Consider the following 12,251-nt stretch of genomic DNA (forward strand, 5'->3'; position numbering starts at 1 on the left):
TTTCCTGCCCCTAAATCCTCCAAAGCCCTGGATATACTCCTTATCTCCTCAATAGTCCACTGGTCCATTCCACGCTGCTTGGTCCTTTGGTGGTGGGAGATTCTGTCACGGTTGTCGTAGGATGAAGTGGACCAAAGTGCAGCGTGTGTATTGTTCCACATTTCTATTGAATTGTGAAACTATGCAATACAATAAACTGAACGAACAAAAACAACAAACTGTGACGCAGAGTTGAAACATATACTAACTCAAGAACAATCTCCCACAACCCAGGTAGAAAAAAAACCCTACTTAAGTATGATCTCCAATTAGAGACAACGAGGACCAGCTGCCTCTAATTGGAGATCATCTCAAACAAAACCAACATAGAAATACAAAACTAGAACATGACAACATAGAAAAACTAAACTAGAAAAAAAAAACTGGCATGCCCTGACCTACTCTACCATAGAAAATAACAGCTTTCTATGGTCAGGACGTGACATATGCCTTGAATTCTAAATCAATTATTGTCACCAGAAAAGCACCCCCACACCATCACAACTCCTCCTCCATGCTTCACAATGGGAACCACACATGCAGAGATTATCCCGTTCACCTACTCTCCGTCTCACAAAGACACAGCGGTTGGAACAAAAAATCTCATTTTTGGAATCATCAGACCAACGGACAGATTTCCACCGGTCTAATGTCCATTGCTCGTGTTTCTTCACCCAAGCAAGTCTCTACTTATTGGTGTCCTTTAATAGTGGTTTCTTTGCAGCAATTCAACCATGAAGCCCTGATTCACTCAGTCTCCTCTGAACAGTTGATGTGTTTGTTATTTGAACTCTGTGAAGCATTTATTTGGGCTGCAACCTGAGGTGCAGTTAACTCTAATGAACTTATCCTCTGCAGCAGAGGTAAATCTGTGTCTTCCTTTCCTGTGGTGGTCCTCATGAGAGCCAGTTTCATCATAGAGCGTGATGTTTTTTGCAACTGCACTTGAAGAAACTTTCAAAGATTTTGAAATTACCCGGATTGACTGACCTTCATGTCTTAAAGTAATGATGGACTGTCATTTCTCTTTGATTATTTGATCTGTTCTTGCCATAATATGGACTTGGTCTTTTACCAAATGGGGTTATCTTCTGTTTACCACCCCTACCTTGACACAACACAACTGATTGGCCAAACACATTAAGAATGAAATAAATTCCACACCTGTTAATTGAAATGCATTCCAGGTGACTGGTTGAGAGAATGCCAAGAGTGTGCAAAACTGTCATCAAGGCAAAGGGTGACTACTTTGAAGAATCTCAAATATAAAATATAGTTTGATTTGTTGAACACTTTTTTGATTACTACATGATTCCATATGTGTCATATCATAGTTTTGATGTCTTCACTATTATTCTACAATGTAGAAAATAGTAAAAATAAAGAAAAATCCTTGAATGAGTAGGCGTGTCCAAACTTTTGACTGGTACTGTATACCATTAATTCCTGAAGAATATAATTTCTAAATGCCTCATGAGTTTAGTTCAACTGTCACACTCCATGACAACCCAACATATAAGCTTGTTTTTCTCCAATGATTTAAACATTGTAAATGTAAACAAACACTGTATAGCCTCATAACATTAAAACAATACTTTTGATATCATGGATGGTCAGTCCTTGCATCCATAGCTCTGTCTATTAATCTGAGAGTGGTTACATTTCTCCAGGCCCATCCTTCAGCTTTTTACCAAAACAGAGGCGGGGCAGCCGTTTTGTTATTGTTTCATCTTTGGATTTGCCCTTTAAACAGCTGCATGTTATCAAGATATCAAAGTGTCACCAACTAAAAGGTAAACAATATATTCCTGTAGCAAATGCAGCATATCGCATTGGTGTTTCCCATGTAAATAGCCCTTTTCAGTAGTGATCAAAGCTGTTCCATGAGCGCAGCATTTATTTTACAACTGGAATCAATGAGCCCAATCAGTCGTCCATGACAACACAATCATAAACAACAGAGTAGGCTAATAAGTCCTCAGTTTTGGGGTCATGCTCAGGTAAAACAATTTGGCTAATCTATACATCCATATTTCCAAGTCCAATTCCTGAAGATCAAGAGGTATTACAATGAATAGAATTCTGATAACTTTGGTTTTTAATGTAAAGATATAATTTAATCATATTATTATATGTAGTTGAAAGCGATGGGATAGAAGAAGCCTACATAACCAACCCATAAAGTAAAATTTAACATCCATGTATGGCCAAATATGTAAACTTTAACATTGATTTATCCTGCAATAGATGTCGTTCAATTGGTAACCTCGCCAGAAGGCGAGATCAGTACAGGTGCATCAAAGCTGGGACCGAGAGACTGAAAAACAGCTTCTATCTCAATGCCATCAGACTGTTAATCAGCCATCACTAACTCAGAGAGGCTGCTGCCTACATACAGACTTGAAATCATTGCCGACTTTAATAAATGGAACACTAGTCACTTTAATAATGCCACTTTAATAATGTTTACATGTCTTGCATTACTCATCTCATATGTAAATACTGTATTCTGTACTATCTATTGTATCTCAGCCTATACCGCTCTGTCATTGCTCATCCATATATTTATATATTCTTATTCCATTCCTTTACTTTAGATTTGTGTGTATTGTGTGTATTGTTGTGGAATTGTTAGATATTACTTGTTAGATATTACTGCACTGTCGGACATAGAAACACAAGCATTTCAATACACCCGCAATAACATCTGCTAACCATGTGTATGTGACCAATAACATCTGCTAACCATGTGTATGTGACCAATAACATCTGCTAACCATGTGACCAATACATTTTGATTTGATTTGATTTGATAGATGTTTGTCTTCTTCTAATGCCTCTTAAAGGGAAAGTAACCTAAAAGTAACTGAATGTAATCAGATTACATTACTGATTACTATTCTGGACATGTAACAAGTTACTGTAATGTATTACGTTTAGAAAGTAACTTACCCAAGTATCAACCTGTACTACAATACAACAGCATAGAACCATCCATCTGTACTACAATACAACAGCATAGAACCATCAATCTGTACTACAATACAACAGCATAGAACCATCAATCTGCACTACAATACAACAGCATAGAACCATCAATCTGTACTACAATACAACAGCATAGAACCATCAATCTGTACTACAATACAACAGCATAGAACCATCCATCTGTACTACAATACAACAGCATAGAACCATCAATCTGCACTACAATACAAAGGTATAGAGAGGAGAATTTTAGCCAGTATCTAATCATATTAATATCATAATATTCTCAAGCATTGACATATTGTGAATAATAGAGATTATATTACCTTATACAGAATAGAAATGAAAAATGAAATTCATTTCAAATCTCCTTGATGAGAATATCTCATCAGTTATGATCTCTGTATATCATATGGCACATCACAACTATATATCTTCTGCCCATTTCTGCTTGTACAGAACAGAACAGGACAGAACAGAACAGAGCAAAGCAAAACAGGGCAGAGCAAAACCGAGCAGAGCAAAACAGCAGAGCAGAACAGAGCAGAGCAAAACAGAACAGAGCAGAACAGAGCAGAGCAGAACAGAGCAGAGCAAAACAGAGCAGAGCAGAACAGAGCAGAGCAGAGCAAAACAGAGCAGAACAGAACAGAACAGAGCAAAACAGAGCAAAACAGAGCAGAGCAAAACAGAGCAGAGCAAAACAGAACAGAGCAGAACAGAGCAGAGCAGAGCAAAACAGAGCAGAGCAGAACAGAGCAGAGCAAAACAGAGCAGAGCAGAACAGAGCAGAGCAAAACAGAGCAAAACAGAGCAGAGCAAAACAGAGCAGAACAGAGCAAAACAGAGCAAAACAGAGCAGAGCAAAACAGAGCAGAGCAAAACAGAACAGAGCAGAACAGAGCAGAGCAGAGCAAAACAGAGCAGAGCAGAACAGAGCAGAGCAGAACAGAGCAGAGCAAAACAGAACAGAGCAGAACAGAGCAGAGCAGAGCAAAACAGAGCAGAGCAAAACAGAGCAGAACAGAACAGAGCAGAACAAAACAGAGCAGAACAGAACAGAGCAGAACAGAACAGAGCAGAACAGAACAGAGCAGAACAGAACAGAGCAGACTAGTAGCTGTAGAAATCCAGTCAGGACTCCCTCCCTGGACAGACAAGGTTAAAGGAAGGACTTTAGACAGACAACCTGGCCCTGGCCCTTCTGTCTAAACCAGAACAGACACCAGCTGAAATATTCAACAGAACGTTAAATCGCAGGTTCTGGGAAATACAGAATATGTTTATCTAAGATCAGGCCAGGTCTCTTTTTAGATATTCAGAAAGATGGCACCATATCCCCTATTTAGTGTACTAAACCCTTAGTTCACCACCTAGTGTACTAAACCCTTAGTCCACCACCTAGTGTACTAAACCCTTAGTCCACAACCTAGTGTACTAAACCCTTAGTCCACCACCTAGTGTACTAAACCCTTAGTCCACCACCTAGTGTACTAATCCCTTAGTCCACAACCTAGTGTACTAAACCCTTAGTCCACCACCTAGTGTACTAAACCCTTAGTCCACCACCTAGTGTACTAAACCCTTAGTCCACCACCTAGTAACCTCAGCAAGATATTTTAGACATTGGTATTGAAGTGAACGTTGGGGAGAGAATAGAACCCAGCTCGCTGGCGTGAAAGGAAAACACCCTAATCATCGTGCCAATAGGGTTAACCCACTTGGTCATGATGTGTATATACAGTGGGGGGAAAAAGTATTTGATCCCCTGCTGATTTTGTACATTTGCCCACTGATAAAGAAAGTATCATTCTATAATTTTAATGGTAGGTTTATTTGAACAGTGAGAGACAGAATAACAACAAAAAAATCCAGAAAAACACATGTCAAAAATGTTATAAATTGATTTGTATTTTAATGAGGGAAATAAGTATTTGACCCCCTCTCAATCAGAAAGATTTCTGGCTCCCAGGTGTCTTTTATACAGGTAACGAGCTGAGATTAGGAGCACACTCTTAAAGGGAGTGCTCCTAACCACAGCTTGTTACATGTAAAAAAGACACCTGTCCACAGAAGCAATCAATCAACCAGATTCCAAACTCTCCACCATGGCCAAGACCAAAGAGCTCTCCAAGGATGTCAGGGACAAGATTGTAGACCTACACAAGGCTGGAATGGGCTGCAAGACCATCGCCAAGCAGCTTGGTGAGAAGGTGACAACATTTGGTGCGATTATTCGCAAATGGAAGAAACACAAAAGAACTGTCAATGTCCCTCGGCCTGGGGCTCCATGCAAGATCTCAACTCGTGGGGTTGCAATGATCATGAGAACGGTGAGGAATCAGCCCAGAACTACACAGGAGGATCTTGTCAATGATCTCAAGGCAGCTGGGACCATAGTCACCAAGAAAACAATTGGTAACACACTACGCCGTGAAGGACTGAAATCCTGCAGCGCCCTGCTCAAGAATACATATACATGCCCGTCTGAAGTTTACCAATGAACATCTGAATGACTCAGAGGACAACTGGTGAAAGTGTTGTGGTCAGATTAGACCAAAATGGAGCTCTTTGGCATCAACTCAACTCGCCGTGTTTGGAGGAGGAGGAATGCTGCCTATGACCCCAAGAAAACAATCCCCACCGTCAAACATGGAGGTGGAAACATTATGCTTTGGGGGTGTTTTTCTGCTAAGGGGACAGGACAACTTCACCGCATCAAAGGGACGATGGACTGGGCCATGTACCGTCAAATCTTGGGTGAGGCAACAAAGGAGTGGCTCAAGAAGAAGCACATTAAGGTCCTGGAGTGGCCTAGCCAGTCTCCAGACCTTAATCCCATAGAAAATCTGTGGAGGGAGCTGAAGGTTCGAGTTGCCAAACGTCAGCCTCGAAACCTTAATGACTTGGAGAAGATCTGCAAAGAGGAGTGGGCCAAAATCCCTCCTGAGATGTGTGCAAACCTGGTGGCCAACTACAAGAAACGTCTGACCTCTGTGATTGCCAACAAGGGTTTTGCCACCAAGTACTAAGTCATGTTTTGCAGAGGGGTCAAATACTTATTTCCCTCATTGAAATGCTAATAATTTTATAAAATTTTTGACATGCGTTTTTTAGATTATTTTGTTATTCTGTCTCTCACTGTTCATATCAACCTACCATTACAATTATAGACTGATAATTTCTTTGTCAGTGGGAAAACATACAAAATCAGCAGGGGGATCAAATACTTTTTCCCCCCACAGTAGCAGTATACCAAAGTAAACCAGACCAATTCTTACTGAAGCGTAAGGCTTCTATTCAGCTTGAATTGTATTTTAACACATCTCCCACTACCAAAAACAAATCATATATTATTGGCCGGGTACACATATTTAGCATATGTTATCATGGTGTAGTGAAATGCTTGTGTTCGTAGCTCCAGCAGTGCAGTAATACAGTACATTATGGGTCATTACTGTAACTGACAATACAAAATGATACCCTGAAATTATAAAGAAAGGCTGGAATATACAAATATCAGTCGGATCAATGTCAGAGTCCAGAATCAACATATCTATATGATGGTATGTATAGACATTACTGCCATGACAACACCATGGTGTTTACCTACGGAACAGCAAGAGGAACTGCTCTTCCCTACTTTTAGGCTACGATCAAACCTTACAGCCCAACCCGAGCACTCCTTTCTGCCACCTCTGGGCTCTTGGCCCTCCTACCCCTACAGGAAGGCAGATCCTGCTCAGCCCAGTCCAAGCTCTTCATTGTAGGAAATAGCTTCCCCCTGAAGCTAGGACAGCAGAGTCCCTGTCCATCTCCCCCCCCTGAAGCTAGGACAGCAGAGACCCTGTCCATCTCCCCCCTGAAGCTAGGACAGCAGAGTCCCTGTCCATCTTCCCCCCTGAAGCTAGGACAGCAGAGTCCCTGTCCATCTTCCCCCTGAAGCTAGGACAGCAGAGTCCCTGTCCATCTCCCCCCTGAAGCTAGGACAGCAGAGACCCTGTCCATCTCCCCACCCCTGAAGCTAGGACAGCAGACTCCCTGTCCATCTCCCCCTGAAGCTAGGACAGCAGAGACCCTGTCCATCTCCCCCCCCTGAAGCTAGGACAGCAGACTCCCTGTCCATCTTCCCCCTGAAGCTAGGACAGCAGAGTCCCTGTCCATCTTCCCCCTGAAGCTAGGACAGCAGAGTCCCTGTCCATCTTCCCCCTGAAGCTAGGACAGCAGAGTCCCTGTCCATCTCCCCCCTGAAGCTAGGACAGCAGAGACCCTGTCCATCTCCCCACCCCTGAAGCTAGGACAGCAGAGTCCCTGTCCATCTCCCCCCTGAAGCTAGGACAGCAGAGACCCTGTCCATCTCCCCACCCCTGAAGCTAGGACAGCAGACTCCCTGTCCATCTTCCCCCTGAAGCTAGGACAGCAGAGTCCCTGTCCATCTTCCCCCTGAAGCTAGGACAGCAGAGACCCTGTCCATCTCCCCCCTGAAGCTAGGACAGCAGAGACCCTGTCCATCTTCCCCCTGAAGCTAGGACAGCAGAGACCCTGTCCATCTTCCCCCTGAAGCTAGGACAGCAGAGACCCTGTCCATCTTACCCCTGAAGCTAGGACAGCAGAGACCCTGTCCATCTTCCCCCTGAAGCTAGGACAGCAGAGACCCTGTCCATCTTCCCCCTTGAAGCTAGGACAGCAGAGTCCCTGTCCATCTTCCCCCCTGAAGCTAGGACAGCAGAGTCCCTGTCCATCTTCCCCCCTGAAGCTAGGACAGCAGAGTCCCTGTCCACCTTCCCCCCTGAAGCTAGGACAGCAGAGTCCCTGTCCATCTTCCCCCCTGAAGCTAGGACAGCAGAGACCCTGTCCATCTCCCCCCTGAAGCTAGGACAGCAGAGACCCTGTCCATCTTCCCCCTGAAGCTAGGACAGCAGAGACCCTGTCCATCTTCCCCCTGAAGCTAGGACAGCAGAGACCCTGTCCATCTTCCCCCTGAAGCTAGGACAGCAGAGTCCCTGTCCATCTTCCCCCTGAAGCTAGGACAGCAGAGACCCTGTCCATCTTCCCCCTGAAGCTAGGACAGCAGAGTCCCTGTCCATCTTCCCCCTGAAGCTAGGACAGCAGAGACCCTGTCCATCTTCCCCCTGAAGCTAGGACAGCAGAGACCCTGTCCATCTTCCCCCTGAAGCTAGGACAGCAGAGTCCCTGCCTATCTTCCCAAAAACATCTGAAACCCGACCCTACCTCTTCAAAGAGCATCTTAAAAATATACTCCTCCTTACCTCAACTCCCCCCCCCCCCCAGCTCTGACTCTACTGATAGCTATGTTATTGAGGAAAAATGTACTTTCTATGCCTGTAATATGTAGTTGTCCCACCTAGCTATGAATGCACTAACTGTAAGTAGCTCTGGATAAGAGTCTGCTAAATTACTAAAATGTCAATATTTTTAGACAGCTGATGCAAACACACACATTTTCTTCAGGAAATGTATCTATTCTATATTAGTCATATTTATAGGGCCTTATAAAATGTAATATATTTTTTTCCCCAAGTTCTGTTTTGTTATCTCCCAAATTCCCTTTTCTCAGTATAATTTAGCTGGTTATCACTCTCAAATTTCCACTTTTTTATGTTCGAAGTCCACATTATTAATAAAATACTTTAAAGTACTACTTAAGTAGTTTTTTTGGAGTATCTGTACTTTACTTTACTACTTATATTTTTGACAACTAGTCCACTACATTCCTAAAGAAAATATTCACTTTTTACTCCCATGAATTTACCCTGACACCCAAAAGTACCAGTTACATTTAGAATGCCCTGGCAGGAAAGAAATATGGACCAATTTAAGCACCTATCAATAGAATCCGTTGTCATCCCTTCTGCCTCTGATCTGGAGGACTCACTAAACAGAGAACATTCCTGGTCATCCCTACTGCCTCTGATCTGGAGGACTCACTAAACAGAGAACATCCCTGGTCATCCCTACTGCCTCTGATCTGGAGGACTCACTAAACAGAGAACATCCCTGGTCATCCCTACTGTCTCTGATCTGGAGGACTCACTAAACAGAGAACATCCCTGGTCATCCCTACTGTCTCTGATCTGGAGGACTCACTAAACAGAGAACATCCCTGGTCGTCCCTACTGCCTCTGATCTGGAGGATTCACTGTACCCAAATATTGTGTTTTTTAATTATGTTGGAGTGTTGGAGTGTCTGTTCGAAAAAGAAAAATAATAATCATGCCGTCTGGTTTGCTTAATAAGGAATTGACTTTTACTATTACTCAACATTGACTACTTTTTCCCCCACTGCACTTAACCCTTGTGTAGTCTTAACATCCTGTATACTTCCCTTGTCCTAAGGGTCAAAAAATGACCCGCCTTCACTAAACCCATAAAATAAATTATCTTTATTGAATTTTTAACCCCAAATCTATTTTGCATGAAGAAACAACCTGTCATTCATCACAAACTTTGTGAATATCTAGGTTTTCGCTCTTCACAATGCAGAAAGACTGCATTTAATCATTGGACACCACTCTTTTTTATTACAACACACCTGTCATAATTGTTTTCTTTACTAAAGTAGAGGTTTATTATTTGTATTATTATTGCTAAAGGTATTGCATAGGTTTAAACATGAATTGTTTATCAAGAGATAACACTTGCCTAAGAAAGTAGCAGAAATGTGCAGAAATTAGTTTTGAATACATTTTACTTATATATTCTTATATACTGTACAATGAGGAATTCAACTACAAAATATTAGTCTTCTCCCATTTTTTTAACCATTGCCCCCACCCACAACAACAATAAATAATAATAAAATTAGATAAGATACAAAACAAAAACGTGAAGAACATAAATCAGAATATAATCCAAGATGGCGTAGCAGTCAGACGTCTTTGTCTTGTCTCTTGTATATATCTTTTTACATCTTTAAAAAATATTTTCCTAAACCTCAACGTCTAAATATATTTTTCTTCGCAAATCTTTTTTATATTTCTTCTAAAACTCAACTTCAAAACACTCTCCTGCAACCCGCCTCACCCAATGTGGCGTGGATCTGTTGTTTTTTTTCTAAAGTATTTCTATTTACTTCGGATCTGGAATCCCTCAACTGAAGCTAGCCAGCTAACTACCTACCAGCTATCAGTCAGCAAACCATTGCTAGCGGTCATCAGCTAACCTTTAGCTCGGAAAGCTCTCGCCAGTTCGAGCAACGTGACTCAAACCAGAGCATAACGGACCTATTATTATTATTTTTTTAAATTCCCCATATCCCCAGATTCCTACCGCAAACTGAATATTTTCATCTGGATATTCGCAACTAGCTAACCGCAATCCCGGGTGACTACCCCTGGGTAGCGTTTCCATCCCGGAGCAAGCACCAATTAGACTGAAGCTTGCCCGTCCAGGGCTCCTGTGCTACCACCGAAGCCCACTCCTGGGCTACAATATCCGGACCCCTTCTACTGCCGGTACGGAGCACGGAACCCCGCCGATCCTCTACGACTGGAATATCGACAAAATCTGCCCGAGGATTCCAACAGGCCCCTCAGGCGCGACGTCCGCTGAAGGCCCATTCTGCTAACCGGCCCGCTAGCTATCTAGAGCTACTTGGAACCCTACTAATTCCACAACTGGTCTATCAAAGTCACCGCACGAAGAGGCAAAAACAGACTTACCCCCATCGCGACGTCCCCCAAAGGCTAACTTGCTAGCCCCGGTCTGCTAACTGCTAGCTTGCCTGCCCCGGTCTGCTAACTGCTAGCCCCAGTCTGCCAACTGCTTGCTTGCTAACCCGGTCTGCTAACTGCTAGCTTGTTTAGCCCCGGCCTACTAACTGTTAGCTTGTTAGCATCGGCCTGCTAACTGTCTGAATCGCCGTGTCCCCAGTCAGCCCAACCACTCACTGGACCCATATGTTCACTTGGTTACGCATGCCTCTCTCTAATATCAATATGCCTCATCCATTACTGTCCTGGTTAGTGATTACTGTCTTATTTCACTGTAGAGCCTCTAGCACTGCTCAATATGCCTTAACCAACCATGTTGTTCCACCTCCTACATATGTGATGACATCACCTGGTTTAAACATCTCTAGAGACTATATCTCTCTCATCATTACTCAATGCCTAGGTTTACCTCCAATGTACTCACATCCTACCTTACCTTTGTCTGTACACTATGCCTTGAATCTATGCTATCGTGCCCAGAAACCTGCTCCTTTTACTCTCTGTTCCGAACGTGCTGGACGGCCAGTTCTTATAGCCTTTAGCCGTACCCTTATCCTACTTCTCCTCTGTAACTCTGGTGATGTGGAGGTTAATCCAGGACCTGCAGTGCCTAGCTCCACTCCCACTCCCCAGGTGCTCTCATTGGTTGACTTCTGTAACCGTAAAAACTTTGGTTTCATGCATGTTAACATTAGAAGCCTACTCCCTAAGTTTGTTTTACTCACTGCTTTAGCACACTCTGCCAGCCAGGATGTCTTAGCCGTGTCTGAATCCTGGCTTAGGAAAACCACCAAAAAAACCAAAATCTCCAACTATTGAATTTTCCGCCACGAAAGAACTGCCAAAGGGGGCGGTGTTGCAATCTACTGCAAAGCCTGCAGAGTTCTGTATTACTATCTAAGTCTGTACCCAAACAATTCGAGCTTCTACTTCTAAAAATGCACTTTTCCAGAAACAAGTCTCTCACTGTTGCCGCTTGCTATAGACCTCCCACTGCCCCCAGCTGTGCCCTCGATACCATATGTGAATTGATTACTCCCCATCTATCTTCAGAGCTCGTGCTACTAGGTGACCAAAACTGGGACATGCTTAACACCCCGACCATCCAACAATCTAACCTTGATGCCCTCAATCTCACACAATTTATCAATGAACCTACCAGGTACAACCTCAATCCGTCAACACGGGCACCCTCATAGATGTCATCCTAACTAACTCGCCCTCCAAATACACCTCTGCTGTTTTCAATCAAGATCTCAGCAATCACTGCCTCATTGCCTGCATCCGTAATGGGTCCGCGTCCAAACGACCACCCCTCATCACTGTCAAACACTCCCTAAAACACTTCTGCGAGCAGGCCTTTCTAATCGACCTGGCCGGGGTATCCTGGAATGACATTGACTTCATCCCGTCAGTAGATGATGCCTGGTTATTCTTTAAAAATGCCTTCCTCACCATCTTAAATAAGCATGCCCCACTCAAAAAATGTAG

Source organism: Salmo salar, chromosome ssa13, assembly GCF_905237065.1.
Source record: "Salmo salar chromosome ssa13, Ssal_v3.1, whole genome shotgun sequence".
Taxonomy (NCBI): domain Eukaryota; kingdom Metazoa; phylum Chordata; class Actinopteri; order Salmoniformes; family Salmonidae; genus Salmo; species Salmo salar.